Source organism: Balaenoptera acutorostrata, chromosome 4 (genome assembly GCF_949987535.1).
Source record: "Balaenoptera acutorostrata chromosome 4, mBalAcu1.1, whole genome shotgun sequence".
Classification (NCBI taxonomy): Eukaryota; Metazoa; Chordata; class Mammalia; order Artiodactyla; family Balaenopteridae; genus Balaenoptera; species Balaenoptera acutorostrata.
The window spans coordinates 9,790,293-9,809,401 of record NC_080067.1 but is presented as its reverse complement, the minus strand read 5'-3'; the positions used below and the strand labels follow the sequence as shown (position 1 = coordinate 9,809,401).

Sequence of the window (19,109 nt, the reverse complement as noted above, 5' to 3'; positions counted from 1 at the left end):
TGTGCGGGCTTCTCATTGCAGTGGCTTCTCTTGTTGCGGAGCATGGGCTCTAGGCGCACAGGCTCAGTAGTTGTGGCTCACGGGCTCTAGAGCGCAGGCTCAGTAGTTGTGGTGCATGGGCTTAGTTGCTCCACGGCATGTAGGATCTTCCCGGGCCAGGGCTCGAACCCGTGTCCCTGCATTGGCAGGCGGATTCTTAACAACTGCGCCACCAGGGAAGTGTCCCTTTCGTAGACTGTTAATAGTTTTAAACTGAATGAAGTTAGAAAGCAAACCTCCTGGTCAAAACAAATTCAACCAAAGGCAATAAGAAAAGGTACAAACTGCCTTTCACATGCCACATCCAGTGGGCAAACAATTTATCCTGAATAAATTGTGAAGATTTAAAAATCTGGACTTTTCACATAAAAGTCTAGATTTTCTCTCAAACCAAAAAAAAAAGAATCACTAGATCTAGCGACTCTTGGCCCTCTTCTGGAAAAGCTCACCAGCTGTGTGGGTTCCCACCAACCTACTTTCTTCCTCACTTTCTATTGCTCACTAAACAACAGACTATACGAACTAGCGTCTGTAACCCATAAATAGAGTGCAGAGGCAGTCGGATCTTGATTCAAATCCCAGCTCCTCCACCTCCAAGCTGCTTAACTCAGGACAAGTGGTTTAACCTCTTTAAGGTTCAATTTCTCCATCACAACGAAGCACATAATAATGTTTAACTATCAGGGGTTAAAAGTGAAATAATGTATACGATACCAAACACAAAACTAAATGTTCAATAAATGATAGCTAGTATTGCACTATTTGGACTGAAATTCTAAACCTAATTAAGATTTATCATCAACACTACCTTCCTAGAGTCTATAGACACTAAAGGAAAAGTGAAATCACTCTTGCCTTAGCATTCTGTAAGATCCGTTGTAAAACAAAGATAAGAACAGTAAGTACCTCATAGGGCTGTTGTACTAAAGCGCACGTAAAACGCTTAGAATGGTATACGGCACATCCTAAGCTCTAGAAAAGAATGAGTCATAACTAACAGGAGTAGTCGCCGTTCTCAGAGAGCAGGCGCACGTGAGCTTATTAACTGTGAGGAGAATTCAGTGAGGAAAAATGTGACGGAATGAATACAAGACAGTTATCAAGATTCTTTCTTTGTACACAGTCTTAAGAGTCCCCTCAAAAATCCCGTATTTTTATGTTAAAGCTGAAAATCTCAGTGAAAACGAAGTTACTCTGATGTATAAACAAACTTCATGTTCTGGGCTTGAACATAAATAATTATTAAACTCTGATGGGAACAAAAGAATTGACCATAATTCCAAGCGTGAAGCATGTACATTATATGATGTTCATAATTTATTTCTGAAGGAGTTTTATTAGAGTAGCCCTATTTGATGAATGCTAGAATCAGACCAATCTAGGCTAAGCTTCCTTGCTAGTTCTTTTATGCTTCCAAGGATCTCAGCAGCTGAGTGCAGGACCAGTACCAAGAAGAACCTGACTATTTTTTAGGCCTACTAGTTTCAAAGCCTCAGCCATTAAAAACAAAGAATGATGAAAAAGGGGCTGGTCAAACGGCAGCAGTGGTTCTCTGTTAAATGGTATCATATCAAAACGATGATTTGATCTTTAGCATACTAATCATCTCAGTAGAAGTAGTTTTTAATTAGTCTGGGAATAATAAAGAAGCTCAATTCTTCAAATATTTAATTTAACAAAAGATAAAGACAGTGTCCCCTGGCTAAAGTGGTATGTAAGTTCCAGGTTCCCTGCCACATCATAGAAATCCTTTCACAGCACTCAAAACAGTGAGAAAAAGCAACAAAATTGACTTTAAAAAGAGTAATTTCCTTTCCAACCTAAATAAACTTTACGCAAACTTGCCTGTGATCGCGGATTGAACAAGCTGCGCTGCCAGCATCAGGGGAGGGTGTGCGGAGATCGAGCAGGTGCTGCAGTTTATCACAAAACCGTCTAAAATAATTGGAAGTGACAACCAGCACTACCACAGATGATTTATTAGTCTTTCACTCAGCTTTTCAGCTTCCTTGGGGCCAGAATAAATAATTTACCAACTCTGCATCTTCCAATCATTAATTCTTCCCTATGCATCCAAAACTACATTTAACTCTGCTGGGTTCGGTGGAATAAAACACACAATAGGAATATTTTTCCAGATACAGAATTATCTGACCATATGAAAAGGCAAATTTGTCAATCAAGATGTACAATCCAGATGTAGAAGAATTTCAGGGCTCAAAGTCAGCAACTGCAGATGAGTTGATGGGAATAAAATCAAGTGAAGAGGAAACGAAAGCAGAGCCTAGGGAAGAGCTCTCACACAGATGAGGAAAGGTTTCAGTGACTCTGCAGACAGCAAACCTAAGCAGCCACCTAGCAGGCTGACACCAGAGACTTTCAACCACGATGAGAGTCAATTCATTGACTGCTTACCGTCTCCCCTAAAACTCCCCTAAGTTACAGAAAATATGCAGTCCTCCCTCAAGAAAAAGGTCGAAACTTTAAAACGTGAACACATAGGAATTTTTTTCATGCAAAACAGACTTTATAATACAGGGCAAGATGAGGCAGCTTCTTTAAAACATTTTCGTAACTATTTTGAATGAGTTCAGGAGACAATTACATACACCCTGAAATTCAAAAAAGGAAATACAGGCAATTTTATCAAAGAAATAAATACTCCAAAAAATTATGAGAGTGACTTTAAAAGGTATGTCCATTAATTATGTAGAAAAACCACACAGAAAGCCAAAAAAATTACATCTTAAATCCATTTCTGATGTAAGCTAGTCTCTGTCTCATTAAATCAGCATCTATGATTAAAAGAGAGATCATTTTTGGTACATAATGTATTGCACTGTTAGTGCAGCATCTGTTTATTGCACCGCATAAACATTTTTCAGCTTTGTGAAACTACTGATACACAAGAAGTGATGCGGACCTAGCAATTTATTTAATCTTGTTTTATTCCAAGAAGAAGTACTTTCAGTGAAAGGGTTAATAACATTAATATTCTAATATCTGGCATTCTATGAGGCATATCAAGCTGCTGGGCACACAGTCGAAGAATTTCATAGAGTGACAGCTTTCTCTTCAATGGTTTGAGAGTACATCACAATTCAAATCTTAAGTGTGTAATATAGGGCCAAGTATACTTCTAAGTATATGACTTCCACCAAAATATGAAATGCACTAAACTAAGTCCGGCTAATGAAAATTATAATATAAATGTGAATCCAAAGAATGTAATTTAGATGATAAAAGGTTCGAATAATCTCTTAAAAATTCCAAAATGTTCACAAATAAGAGAGTACCATTTTCAAGACTCAATACTTCACTGTCATTAACTGAAACAATTACATAACGACATGGGCACAAAAGCATATTGTTTACATCAAGCCAAACCACGTCGTACTTACGCACAGACCCAGTGCACTTGTTGCTATGGCAAAATAAACCCCCAGATAGCATAGGTCCTAGCCTCCCACAAGTGAAAATAAAAACAAAAATGGTAAACCTGGAAAATGTAACAAAAGGCATCTTTTTCAAGCAAATATCAAAAAAAAGATAGAGATGTTATTTTTTTCATATGGGTCGGAGAGAATAGGAGGACGTTTTTTAAAAAAAGCAGCAGGACAAGGCTGTCTGCAGGCTTCTTTGCAATTGGTTTTAAATGTCCGAGGAACCTCAGCAAGAAAAGATAAAGCAATGCACACTCTAGTGGCACCAAATGGCCTGAGGATGCCGCCTAATGCCAGCACCTGGACACAGTGGCCTAAAAGTTGATGGCAGCTTGTGCCACGTGCTGCAAACCGTGAGCCTGGCAGAGCCACAGGGATATCTGTGGAAAAAGTCTGGGCAAAGTATCCTGACCCTTAAATGCCCATCCAAAGACAAGGACAGACCCAAACTGCGGTACTGGTGTTGTCCTATTAAAGAACAATTAAAATTAATAAACCAGATGTAAAATCAAAAGCAAGGAATAGCTCAGAAACAATGTTGGGTAAAAAAGATAAAAAGGCAAACTGCATAAAGACTAACAGAATATTTCAGTTTAGTAAGAACACTCAATGAACACATGAATGTAGGTATAGTCTAAAAACCCGGACAGAAAGGATATAAACCAATTCCAGGGTGATGGTTATCTCTGGGAAAGGAAGGACTTTAAAATGTTTTTTGAAAATATATACAGCAAATGTCAATATACGAATTCTGCATGGTAAATACAAGGTTGCCTGTTCTATTTATCCTCTGTACTTTTGTGAATACTTGAACGATTTCTTAAATATTTTAAATCTAAGCCATGTTGTACATAATTTTCTTCCTAAAAATTAAAGCAATTTTACAATATTTTTACCTGAAACATGAGGGTCTACCTTTTTAAAAATCATTGCTTTGGTTGGTCTCCATATTCAAAAATTTTTATATTCCAATCTAAAGAAACTAAAAATTCTACCCTCTTTTCACAAATGATTTGGCTTAGTAACAATTTCAAATCATTAGTTCTCAGGAGACTCCACAGTTTATTTCAGACTTGAACTGAGGGATTCCACCACATAGACCTCCTAAATGAAGTTTAAAACATTCTTCCTGGGCCTTTGAATAACTAGTTTCATCATTTGTTGTAGAGCAAACAGGCTGAAGGACCTGACTCTACTCCTGGGCTCTAACTTCCCAGTGGGAACCTATCACTTCATTAGTGAATATGTTCCTTCTCATTTTCTCTGTTTATGTGAGGTATTAAACTTATGTTTAAAAAAAAAAAAATTCCTAGTAAGTCTTTAGATGTATGTAACGAAACTTTAAAGAAATCAGGACCACAGTGACAAGCTTTCTCTCTTGTATTAAAATTATCTGTAGTCAAATTTAAGTTCAGCCTCATTTCTTTATAGGCCTTTGGAAATTTGACAGGTCATCTACAGCTAAATAGAAACAAGATGCCTCCCATTTACAATCATATTTGTACACGAAAACAAAAGTTTAATACACTTTTTGTCACCATGAAGGAAATATCAAAGATACTGTTAATCTTCACCAAAACTGATCAATATTCTCTCAAAGTAGCAACCACCTGATTTAAAGAATTACTGGCTTGTTATCTTAAACAAGAAATTATATTCAACTTATATTGATGTTTTCTATCTGAAGTGTGTCATGCAATATTGTAATTTATCTCATAAATCTACTAGAGTGTGATCAAATTCTATCAACTCTGATTGGCATAAATTTGAAACAATGAAGCAATCACATCTGTTAAGCAGTTCTAGCTTGCTAGAAAACATTTTAAAAGTTTATACAATAACATAATTATATTTTTTCTCCATAAGACCTTCCTGTAGCTGATTTCAGCTTTTTCATAAAGTTTTGTATGTGTACTGGGTTCAGTGGGATACAGAACAAAAGATAAGAAAAGGAGATGGAAGAAGTGTGGGAGATGGATTGACAGAGATGGTTAAAGTATGAACTTCAAACACTCGGAAAAATATTTTAACAAAACTCCAAATGAATTACAAGGTGTCAAGATAGGGGAAAATAAGTTCATTTGAATAAAAAACATGTAGTATATCTAACTTTATCCTGAAACTACTCCATAAAAATATGAATGTTGAATTTAAATGAAAATACATGGGCATAAAACAAAGAATTCAAACCATGCTTTATGGAACAAAACACTATTGTAGAGCAAAATTTACCACCTACCTTTTTTGGTGCAAAATTCCTAATTTTTGAAACTTAAATGATTGTTATGAAAACATTATAATAGTATGTATATAAGTTAATAGGTGAAAAACACAATATTCCAAAAGTAGTTCTATGTAATTTTAAAGACATTTCAAATTAGCAAGTGAACTCAAGGATGAAAATGATTAGGCCCTAAAGATATATGGGGTGTACGGGCTAAAATGACAGAGAAATATTAAAAATAAAATTTAGGACACTGTTAAGTAACTTCATCAAGTTACTGATCCTACTGCTTTATTATCATCATGACTAAGATATGACTTAAGAGGATGTGAACATTCTACTAAATGTTAGCTAATAATAGCTAAATTATTATTATAAATCCCATCTGGGCCATTCATTGACAGTTAATCATATACAATGTTGAGACATTTCTCATCCTATTGAACTTTGTACTTGCCACTCCTTACATGCATACATCTTCACTCCAAAGTGATACCTCTTCGACTTCCCTTCATACCAACCAGGGCCTTGTATGTACTCAGTACATATTTGCTGATTGATTTATTTTAACTTACATGAAAACATGACTCATGAGTCAAACAGTTTAGATTAAAACAATTTTATTCCCTACCATTAAAGTTGAAATTAATAAAACAAAACAATATTACGATCAAAGGAAAACTTCCCAGAAAGAGACAATAGGTAATTCTGATGGTGGAAAGTGAACTCAAGACAGTGACAGAGGTCTTTTAAAGAAATCTTGTGCTAATTCAGATGTTTTCCTTTTGTCTGTGGATATGGCAGGCTTTCACAAAACAAGTATATCTTATTTTCTTAGAATTTTTCAATTTGGAATTACTGGAATGCTTTGCTAACCAAAGATGACAAAACTTTTTTCTCCATTCTTGCTTCTTTTCTATGATTTTGTTGTACTCTCCTTAATATATAAAACTATACACTAGTCATCTATTTTTTCATATCCTGTAGATTAATTTCTAATTAAATGTATAAAGAAATTGAAGCTCTCATGACTACTCTGTAATTTAGCTTCAATGTAAAGACATTTTTTGATTACCGCAGGATACTAACAATACTAATATTTTATTTAAAAAAAGTAAATCTCCATTAAGTTTTATTTTTTAATCTATCAAACATTCACTGAATAGGATTAAAATAAGAAATAATTACAATTCTTCTGATAAAACTGTACTGTTGCTACCTATTATCAACCTCATTTCTGTATTTTATGTTTTCATTCAAGAAACATTATGCTTTGCACATAGGCACTGGGAAAAATAAGACAATTCCTGTTTTTATTACAAAGATAAGCAATGAACTAATTATTACAACATGGTATAATATGTGTTCTACAAAGGTTTGTGGAAGGTGAGGAGATATCACTGAGGAATCAGGGAAAGCTCTCAAGAGCTACATCCTGCAAGTTGAGTAAGCCAGGAAAAGAGGTACAGAGTGAACAGCACATAAAAAGATCGACTGAACAAAGATTAACCACATGCCACATGGGCTTATTTTCTCCTTCCCCAAACCCCAAAGAGATCTCAGATTTTTGGAAAATAAATAACTTATCAAAGGAAGTAACTCATAAAAGAACTTATAAAAGACACTGAGGAAAAGGCGAACCATTTTGCCCACAGTCCAGGAACATTCAACCTCACACATCCCACCTCTACTACCCTGGTGTAGAAAAATGGAAACTACAAGAAATGGAAAAACAGACTTAGCTAACAAACAAACAGGGGGAAGAAAATAACTTCCCCAAACTGAAGGACTTGCTTCCAGAATGAAGGAGTCCCCAGAAAATCCAGTATCAACAATGAACAAAATCCACTCCAAAGCACATCATCATAAAAATTCAGAGACAAAGATTCTAAAAGTTTCCATAATTATAAAAGCAAGTCATGCACAGCAGAAAGCAATGTAGAAGGGGGAAAAAAGGCAAGGAACCTCTCAGTAGCAAAACTGAATGCTGTGAAACAAAGTCTTCAAAATTCTAAAAGAAAATTATGCTGCAACGTAAAATTCTATACCCAACCAAACTACTAATCATGTCTGACAGTAAAATAAAGACACTTCAACCCTCCCTAAGATCTTTTTCATATAATGAGGAAGTTAAACCAGAAAAAAAGACGATGAGTTGGGATTCACATATAAGGAAAAGAGAAAAGCTATCCAACCTCCAAGGATCTCCAAATCTTTGACGTTCTTCTAGAACACATGAGAACACCACAGCATAACTCTGAATGAAAAGGCAGTAGCAGTTAAACAAATAGGAAATAATATCAGAGGAAGCAATTAGAAGCAAGTATTCTTATATTATACACCTACTACACTTCAATTAAAAAAAAAAAAAGGAGCAAGTATTCCTTGAGCAAAGATGCCACTGAGATTAGAGGGAAGCCCCATGACAATGGCTCTTAGTCTTCAGATGACAGTCTCTACATTACACCAGGGTCAAATGACTGCCGAACTGTTGCACATTCATCTCTCAAGTTATGCTCACATGCACTATAAACAGTGTCACTTTGAAGATAAGCAAAACCATATCATACAAAAATGCATGTACACACACACACACACACACATTTTCATCCAAGATAGGGTTTAACTGTATTACTTTATAATTAGGTTTCACTTAAAAAGCCAACAACAAAATGAGTGTGTATGTGGTTGGTTAGCATTAGTTATTTTTCAAATTTTCACTTATAAAATATCAAAGAAGTCAAAAAAAAATCAAAGAAATCAGAGTAAGCCCATATATTCCTAACTAGAAGAGTATTTATGCTAAAATATTTAATCCTATGTGAATTGTTGGCTTTGACATTTTTTTCATCCATGTAAGAAGCTCCAGTCTAATCTGGAAGCATCTTTTAAGCATAAGAGTTAGAAGAGCTATAAGGAATAAGTGCACATTTTGAAAACAGTGGTTCTCAATCCCACCAGATCCAATGCCCCTTTCATTCCCTGTACTATTCTGAAATGAAATTCAGAGTTAATAAAATCTACACATAGAATGTCTCTTTAAAAAAAAAAAAAATCAGGGACTTCCCTGGTGGTCAAGTGGTTAAGACTCCGCACTTCCACTGCAGGGTGCACGGGTTCAATCTCTGGTTGGAGAACTAAGATCCCACATGCAGTGTGGTGAAGCCAAAACAAAACAAAACAAAAATTAATTCTAAACCATGTTATTAATTAAAAAGTAATTTATAATGAAATATTTATTTCATTACGTAAACGCTTAGATAACTACTTAAGAAGAGCAAATAAAATAGTCACATATTTGCATCTATATATAATAAATAAGTTTGGATCTAAGAGGAAAAAGATCACAAGTCATTCTCTATAAGTACCAAAAAAATGAAACAGGAGAGGTATAAGAGAACTCTAGAATAAAAATTAGTATGGAGATAAGTGATTAGACAAAAATTAAATTGAATATGAAAGAGAAAGATAGAAATAAGCTTAAATGAAATAAAGATTAAAATGTCAAGACAAATTACATACTGTTGAAATAGAGAAAATTATGAAATGTGGTTATTAGTACAACTGACCTGGGTTTTATTTCTAAGTGTAGTGTCAAAATAATTACCTATACTTAGGTTGTTACACTGAGGTTACAACCTATCCCAGAAAACCTACCACACTGTCAAGGAATTAAGTCTCTAGTAGTTTAAAATACTACAATAAAGACTATATCCCCCAAAATATTGCCAGTGGAGTGGGTAAAGAAATTTAAGAAGTTACAGAGAATTTGTATAATAGATTGCTTATTGGAGATGGTACCAGAGTAACAGCAGTACAACATAAAAGTATAACATAAAAATAAATCATTTTAAAACATATTTTTAACAATGCATTTATCATTCTAAAAACAAAATTTTAATATTTAAGATGGCAATAATGAAATATCTTAAACAATGCTTATTAACTAATAAAATTCAATTAATTTAATTTAGATCCATTAATTTAAAATTTAGTTTGTTATTAAAAGAGTCTTAAGTATCCTGTTACATATTTGCAACCAGTGTAACAGAGCTTCCAGTAAACTGCATTGCTGAACTGAAAACTTCTCACCTAAATACCTAGTTAGAAATGCTATAAATCAGGAAGTGGAAAGAATGTGTGAAGTACATACAACTTTGAGAGTATTTCTTTATTCTACTTAAGATTCCCCTCAACACAAACTTCCCCTAAAGTATCAGATTGCTCATGTAACATCTTACAAACAACTGTCAGTAATATTACATACTGAAGTATTATCGCTTTATCTTTGAAGAGAGTTTAAGCAAGCAGACATTCAAAAGTTATGTGGTTCTCAGGACAATTTTCTGTAGTCTGAGACTGTCCCATGCATTGCAGGACACCTAGCATCCCTGATCCCCACCCATCAAATGCCAGAAACACTCCTATAATTATTGTGACCAGCTAAAGTACTCCTCCTTAATTTCCCAAATTCCCCTCATAGGGCTTTACCACCCTTGTTTGGAAATCATACTCTAGAAGTCTTATAGAAAGAAGCATGCTATGGTGCGGAACTATATGAAAAAACGTGTTTCAAAAACAGAAAGAAACACTTTTATCAATTACACTAAAAATTATAACTTGCAGTTTTATCCTCTTCCAAACATTCTTTCTTCAGCCTATATTTTTTGGTATTGTGTAGTGAGGCTTAAGTTAAAGAGATTTGTTAACCACTCTAGAACAGATGTATATTCTCTTTATATGTTTTTTAATAGAAAGCTTTCCTATATATGACCTTTTCAATACTCCAACTTTTACTTAGCTGAATTAAAGTCAAAAATAGAATCTAATCAATAGATTGTACATGTATAGGCATGCCATGCTTCTATAATTTCATTTGTGTGATTTTATTTTCTGTTTTTGTTGTTGCTGTGTGGTTTGGGTTTAGTGTTTCATTGAGCAGCACCAATACTAAGGTGGTCAACACTAAGACACTGCATTTAGTCAGGACAGGATTCAGTATTATTAAAGACTGTTATGTGTCAGTATTATCTAGTGCCCTAGGAAATCCATGCAGTACAAGAGTCCCCTTTTTTACTCTGCAAACTCTAAATTTAATAAGGTTCTATTTAATTAGTGCAGGATTCAAATACACGTTCATGCCAAATTTTGCAACCACACGGGAGGTAGGGGAAAGATATTTCAAACACTTACATGGGAACAACCTTAGGTTGCTGTCTTAAAATATCAGTGCAGGATGCAAACTACTTCACAGACCATCCACAAAACGGATGAGGTGTGAAAGAAATTCTGTGCTTAATGTGACCTTTGGCTGTACTTTTACTTGTCATAATTATAAAGGAGGTACTCTCAGAGCCAACACATAAGCTATGTTATTACTCTTACAATTATAGTAGTATTTCGCCAAGTGCTTCATATACTGTGACAAACTCGAGGCAAAATATAGGGAAGCCCTTACCTGTGTTACAAGACCTAACAGGCCTTGCTGAACAAAAAGACTGCTGATATTATACATACATATGAATACGAACTAGTGCATAAGAATTTTTCTTTTTAATGTACATTCAAATACAAATATGCCAGGTTACCTAGTTCAACTTAACAAGTCATCTATTCTCTAAATGCAAAAAAACTTGAAATTTAAATTTAATACCTAATTGTGACTTTATTAAATACATGTCAAGAAGGAATTAAAAAGAAAACTATACAAAAACCAAAAACCTTTAAGCAACTCTCTTCTACAGATTCCTATTTTCCCACACAGAATTTCACCAAGGAAAAACAGTTGTTTTCAAAAATGCTTTGGAAAACTGCCAACTTATCAATATAAATGACATGTAACACAATTTTTTAAGGAAAAAAAAAAAAACTACTGGATCATCTAACATAAAATTATAAATTCTGAAGGTGTAACAAATAGAATTAGTTTTCCGTACAATGTCAAATATACCATTTATCAGAAGATTTACAAAGCAAAACAAGTATTAAAAATCCTGTAATGTATGATACAAAGAAAAACTTTACAACTATATACTATATTATGACCAACTTTGCCATACTCATCTTTCTGTTCCCAATAGTAATACCTCCTCTTTATTTTCACCTTGAAAATAGGTTCCAAAAGCTGTAAAACATCAGAGTCACACTTTATAAAAGTCATAAACACAAGCTGCCTAGGTTGGCTAACAAAAACACATAAATACTGGCCCTAAAAGAAGTTTGTTTTATCATAAAATATTTTTTTAAATATTGCATGTGAATTAAGATTGCTCTTAAATATGCATTATATACACTGTTAGGGACTACTCAAAAGGAATCTGAGATGTTACTAGGGTGACCAGAGGTCCCAATTTGCCCAGGATGGTACTAGTTTACGCCTATTGTCCTGGCATTCATACAGATGCAATTATTTATGGCACTCACACCAACATCACCCAAGATTTGACCTAACAGAGCCCTGGAAATGCCCTTGGGCTTAAGAGTCAAAAGAAGTGACCTGAGCTTTAGACATCCACCAGGCAAACATTCAATCTCCCTGAGGCACAAATTCTTCTTCTGTATTTAATTCGGATCCACGATACAGGATTATAAGAAGAATCAAATCAGAAAATTCAAGAAGCTCAAGTACTGCCTACTGTTTAAAAAAGATGACCAAATGAAACACAAACTGAATATACTTAGCAAGTTAAGTCTATCAGAGATATAAATAACTACAGTCTCTAAAAACAAACAAATGAAAACAACTCAGGTGAAAAACTACATTATGCTACATTACAGAATTGTAATGTAGCATAATTACATTACAGATTTGTAATGTAATACAACAAATAAAACTACATAAAACTACATTAAAACAACAATAAAGCTACATTACAGAATTGTAATGGGCTAAGAAGGACATTTGGGAGTCAGACTAAATGAGTCTCAATTCCAGCGCCATCACTTACTGTCAGCTGTGTGGCAATGAGCAAGTTACTAAGTCTCTGTTTCCTCATTCATAAAATGAAGATAATAACTGTACTTCTCTCACTGGAAAGAGTAACAAATAATCCATGTAAAAGATGATGTGAGCACTGTGCCTGCACATAGTAAGTGCTCAGTAAATGCTAGCTACTATTATGACAATCTCCATCAACATCTCTTTTCAAAAACAAGTCCTAAGAAATTATTCAGGAGACAATTTCACATATGTGTGCATGTGTGTGTGTGCACATATGTGTATCTGTATCTTCCAATTAAAGATCACTTGGATGACACAGCTACATGTTACAGTGTGGGCTGGGTATATTACACAACTAGTATAGGAGATCTTATTCAACATTGGAGAAGACAGCTTTTTTCTCTGAAAGAAGTCCACAGTGGCATCCTGAAGCACACTTTAAAATAAAATTCCATATCTAACAACATCTGTGGTTGTTCATCTAGAGAACAGAAGAGTCACAGATATGTACAATAAACACATTTTTAAATCCATGTATATAAATCAAATGAAACCGCTTCCTTTAAGGCAAGCATATGAAGATACTAAAGCAATATCCCAATTAAACATTCATATAGTCAATATTTCAAAATAAGAAATTTGGGTTTACATATGTACAGTTTAAAATTCTATAGTGAAACCTGTCTACAGAGGTCATTTTCCCTATATTTCAACAGCATATAGTTCAAGTTGAAATGTACAATGTTGCTTCTCTCTGAAATGTTAAAACTGTAAAGTACACAGTAATTCACTGCAAGCAAACACAGGAGAAAGACTATGTTGTACACATGATACCCTTTAACCCAATTACTTTAACTTATTCATTAAACCCATTCAAAAAGGGAACACTAATAACTTGTGCTACCTTACGAAACAGAGTCAGAACTAAGAAGAAATACTTTATTTGGTTAAAAATAGAAACTTCACGTAAGAGAATTATTAGGTAAAGACAGAGAAATTATAGCTGGCATTTATAAAAGACCCTTGTACATTTTTAGCTCATTAAAATAAAGTGGTATAAAACTTTCCATAAGAGATATGGTATAAAATAAGTATGTCACGAAGACTGATATAAAAATCTATATAAATATCATGCTGTTTTCCAAATACACATATAACAGGTATTTAAAAAAACAAAGGGCTACATCAGTCAAATTTATATCTCAGCAATCCAAATCTAAGTTGGACTTCAATTCTCTGAGCTTTCCTAAAAATATTCCAATAGTAAAATAGCTTTGACACTAAAATAAAATAACTAAGACTCCATTATCTATTCTATAGCAAGTAAGAAATACCGACCTGCCCTTTAGAGATACCAAGGATAATGTGGACTGAGGTTTATATGTTCTGTCTCAGTTTACAGGCTATAGGCTATGTCATTAATTTGTAAGTGACTCTACAATAATTATGCACACAACAAACAAATATTGTATCACAGGTAACCCTAAACAGGTAAATTTAGAGCTAAACAAAGCATAACTGAAATTTTATCACTACCATAAATTACTTTAAAAAAAAAATCCCTGGGCATTGCAATGAATATACTTTTGCCTTAGAGCTAATACTTTAATTTTAAAGAACCACAAAGAAAAAAATCAAAACTAGTCAGTAACAATGCAGCATCTAAAAGCAATAAACTCAAAATTAAGTTATAAATAATTTAAAGCATGTCATGAAGATGTATTAATAATTCATCAGATAAATAATTTACTAAATAATCAAATAAATAAATAATGAAATACATAAATAAATCAGCAAATAAATAATTCTGCAAAATAACCTAAACAATAAGTCACCCAAACAAATCACAAACCTACAAAACTACAATGATTCTTTGGATTCTGATAGTTTTAAATAAGCAAATGTACATAAACTAGATCAATCCTTGTTAGAATTAGAAATATTTTTCAATGCTATTTGTAAAATCCTCATCTCAGTACATAAGAACACATTTTCAATTTTTAAAAGACTGCATAGGATTAGTTCTTATAAATTATTAACATGATTATAATATATCCTCTTCTATATTTTACATATAATAACTCTGCCTAACATATTTTCCCCCAAACAACTGGATACTTAAAATATTGTTAATTTACAGTTCTTTTTCAAAGCAATACTTACAGTACAATAGTGCTATAGTCTTTCTGATAGCTTTCCTATCTTCACCAAGTCTCTGGAAATTTTCTGCAAGGGGTAGAACAGTTAGAATAACCTTAATTATTATAGACAGCATTTCATTCACTGGTGAACAATGCTTTATAACTCTACAAAGTAGCAATGGGAAGTGGAGGTTATTGTGAACTCTGTCAAGTTTTTAGAAGTCTTAAGTGGACTAATAAGCACAAGCTGATAGAGGCCTGGCTTCCTCTAATGGAGCTGACACACAGGCTGTTACAATTGGAGGGATTTCAGATGTGAAGACAAAAACTTCGAAGGTCAAAGCGACTGGCTGACACCTAATGCCATCAACAATTTGAGAAGCTCACAGTCCTTGAAAGAACACAGGAGATCACTTAACTGTTACAATGTGAATGCAGTGACAACCTAATGGGAGCACCACAAAGACACAAAACACAGCTGACCTCATAAATCAGTCTTCATTTAACATTTATTTACTTCAGGTTTTTATCCACCCACAGTATAGTACTCTTGAAGTCCACAAATAGCAGATCCTAAACTGTGATAGCCTTTCCCACAGAAATAAGAACTTTGTAATGAGTGTTTGACACTTTCAAGGGAAAAAATCCAAACAGTATATAGCACAACATCTGAAGAGAAGGAAACTAAAATTAAAATATTTTTATAATCTAGCTCAATGAATTCTCAAAGCAACTTAGGTAATATTTTACCTATTTCACAATCAAGGAAAATGAGGCTCAGCAAGAGTCTGTATGCTGCCTGTGGTCCCCAAGGGGCAGGAAGATTCTAACTTTTTCTACACGACTTCACGTCAAGGGTCACTGAACTACAGACTCCTTCAATTTGAGCCCACCTTAAAAATACAGCAAATCCTAAAGCTTCGAAAATTGGTTAGAGCAATGGTTTTCAACTGGGGGGGGGGGGAGGGGTGATTTGCCTCCCAAGGGACACTTGGCAATGTCTGGAAACATTTTTGGTTGTCACAACCAGAGAGTATTACTGGCATCTAGTGGGTAGAGATCAGGGATGCTGCTAAAGATCCTACAATGCACAGGATAGTCTCCCACAACCAAATGATCATCTGCCCTAGAATGTTAATACTGCTGAGGGTGGGAAACTCTGGGTTAGCGTAAAAGGTCTTTCAGGGCTGTGCAGTTTTCCTGTTATAAAATAATACACATTTGGTTCAGGGATATAAAGTCTTTTTTTATGTGTGTGGAACACCCTGCATAAAAATGTGTATACTGTGGAGAACGGGTATATGGGAACTCTTTGTACTTTCTGCTCAATTTTTCTATAAACCTAAAACTTTTCAAAAAATAGTCTAGTAACTTTTTAAATGTGTATCCTTCACTTCTTTCACTAAAGTTATGAATAACTGTCTTAGAATCAATACCCCCCAAAATACGTCTAAAGTTATAAATAAAAATTTTTTTTAATTTCATTTGTCAAAATTCTTCCAATAAAGTTAATGAGAGCATTAAAAGTCACATTTATGAGCTAATTCTGCCTAAATGACTAGCCAAGATATCTAATAAATATTACAAATTCATAGGGCTTTAAGAGATTATTTTGATACACTACAATTAATAATCTTCAATAGTTAGTGATTTTTTTTTGCCTAAAAGCTATCATACGTTTTCTGAAATATCTGTGATAATTATTAAAATCATTTGAGAACAAAATTCGGCAATATAATTATCAAAGAACTCCAGAATATACGTATCAAGTATTTCCCTTTCAATATCAATTAATCTCTCTCCAGTCTCAAAGTAGATTTTGGTTTTCAACATGGATCTAGAATCTACCACGACACAATGCATGTTTCCTTATATTGGACCCATCACATTACTGCACAGAGCATCAAACAATGGCATCCTTTATCAGCTAGGGTTAGGTCATATCCTTCCCAAGACAAAAAAAAATTTTAATAATTATAATATAATGACTTGAGAGGAAAAAATCAAAGGAAGAGAATTTCTCCCATGTAAATGTCTAGAAGTAGACAATCAAAGGCTGATGTGACCACTCCAAATATTAGGAATCCAAGTTCCTTCCATCTTTTTGCTCTACCATATACTGTTCTATTAAAAGTCACCTCACGCTCCAAGAAGGCTATGGGGAGCAGCAAGAAGGAAGGCGAAGAAAGGCCCATCTCACTCTCTTCTAATGCTCACATTTCAGCTTACAGTTTAGCAACCATAACCTAGTCCTTTGGCCACACCTAACCACTTGAGGGGATAGGAAACACAGTCTCCAAATTTGGTAATACTGCCCACATATAAAATTGGGATTCTTTTTATTAAGGAAGACAGGGAGAACGATTTTGTGGAGCGAATTATGAGAGGCAGACTATGGTGGAGGTAACAACTCTTCAAAGAAAATGGGAGATGTACTCAAAATTTCCATTAGAGTGGTTCACTGGGAGATTAGGATTGACATATATACACTACCATGCGTAAAATAGACAGCTAGTGGGAACGTGCTATAAAGCACAGGAAGCTCAGCTCGGTGCTCTGGGACGACCTAGATGGGTGGGATGGGGTGGGGGTGGGAGGGAGGTCCAAGAGGGAGGGAATATATATATCTATACATATAGCTGATTCAGTTCATTGCACAGCAGAAACTAACACAACATCGTAAAGCAATTATACTCCAATAAAAAAATTTTTTTAAAAAAACGACCTGGAAAAAAAAACTGTGTATATGTATGTTCATGTGTATATGTGTGTGTATATATATTTATGGAACAAAATCTAAATGTTTAACAATAGGTGTATCTTTAAATAAATTTGGGGATAATCTCAGAACAGAATGTTATGTAGACACTAAATATCACTTCAAAAAATTTTTACAGATATGGAAGAATGTTCATAATATTATATGAAAAAGAATAGGCTATAACACATTTCATATAAAATAATCCCTATTTTAAATAAATATACATACTTACAAACATACACATATACACACAGTATACACTGATATCTATATACAGGCACATTTTATATCTATATCTAGAGAGAAACTGAGACCATATAAAAATCAAGAGAACAGAATTAAATGATAATAGTGGTTTAGGCTTTGGGAAGCAACTTTCATTTTCCCCATACCTTTCATTGCTTTCTAATTCTTCTACAATGAAAACATATTACGCTTATGATTTTTTTCATGAAGATTTTGGCCTAGATGAGGAAAGGCACCTTATAAAGGTAATTAGATTCAAGCCTTAATTTATTTTGTCACTTGGAACTTGGAGATAATTTTAAAAAAAGGGGGGGGGGGATCTATAGCTGAGCTGTATCTTTCCCAACTGGGGCAAAATATACATGTTCCTCCTGAGTTGATAGTAAGAAGCTAACCTCTCTATGCCCAACTTGTTTTCAACTTACTAACATTCACATATCACATTTATCAGCTTTACACAACTCACTCCTAACCAGATGCTACATCCATCATTCCTAACAATTTACCCTGACATATTGATTACTTTGCTCATCTCATTCTGTAGAACTAATCATTCGTACTTCATGCTTCTACAAATCCTTCCATTTTCTATATTTCTGAGTCTATTCTTCTTAATGCTGCTCTACTGCACATTTTTCTGGTTACTTATATAATGGATCTATCTAACAGAAATTACATCTTTCTTATATCTTTGTAACTATCTTGCATTGTCTTGAATTTTCCAGAGTTATTACTGAGTATACACACTATTATTACATTGGTATTAATTCTATTATCTGCAAGTCTCAACATTACCATTAGTAAAGTCTCAATTTAGAATGCCTCAAAGTTCTCCACATTTTCTAGAATGATTCAATTTCCTAAACCCCCATTACTACCATATAAAAAATGAAAAAATAAGGAAAAAGCAAGAAATTGATATATTTAAAACTACTAACAAGTATATGGGGTTGACCAAAGTTGCAAACAAATAAAAAGGTAAAATACATGGTCCCCACCCTCTAGAACTTGAGGGAAATAAGAAAGACACAGACACAAATACACAAACACACACACACACACACACACACACACACACACAGAGGGTGGGGAGGGAGAGAGAGAAAGAAATTCACAGACAAATGTAATAGGGACAAGTGTACAATCCAGACAATATGTACTACAGAAAATCCAGAAGGTAAAAGCCACAGGCAGGAATCATCAGAGAAGGCTCTTCAACTGAGGCCAAGTTCATACAGAGCTAGAACGGTGGTTCTCAACCACGGGAGATGGTGCCCCCAAAGGACATTTGGCAACATCTGGAAACACTTTTAAC

At 34.2% G+C, this 19,109-nt stretch overlaps 1 protein-coding gene across 1 annotated transcript in view; it reads right to left on the bottom strand.

The window, feature by feature from the left end:
• The window catches only part of TBC1D5 (TBC1 domain family member 5), a 534,463-nt gene that overhangs the window by 465,414 nt on the left and 49,940 nt on the right, over positions 1-19,109 (bottom strand). The window contains exon 2 of the mRNA XM_057545046.1: positions 14,810-14,872. The gene's annotated coding sequence lies outside the window, so the exon portion shown is untranslated. The remainder of the gene's footprint in view (positions 1-14,809; positions 14,873-19,109) is intronic.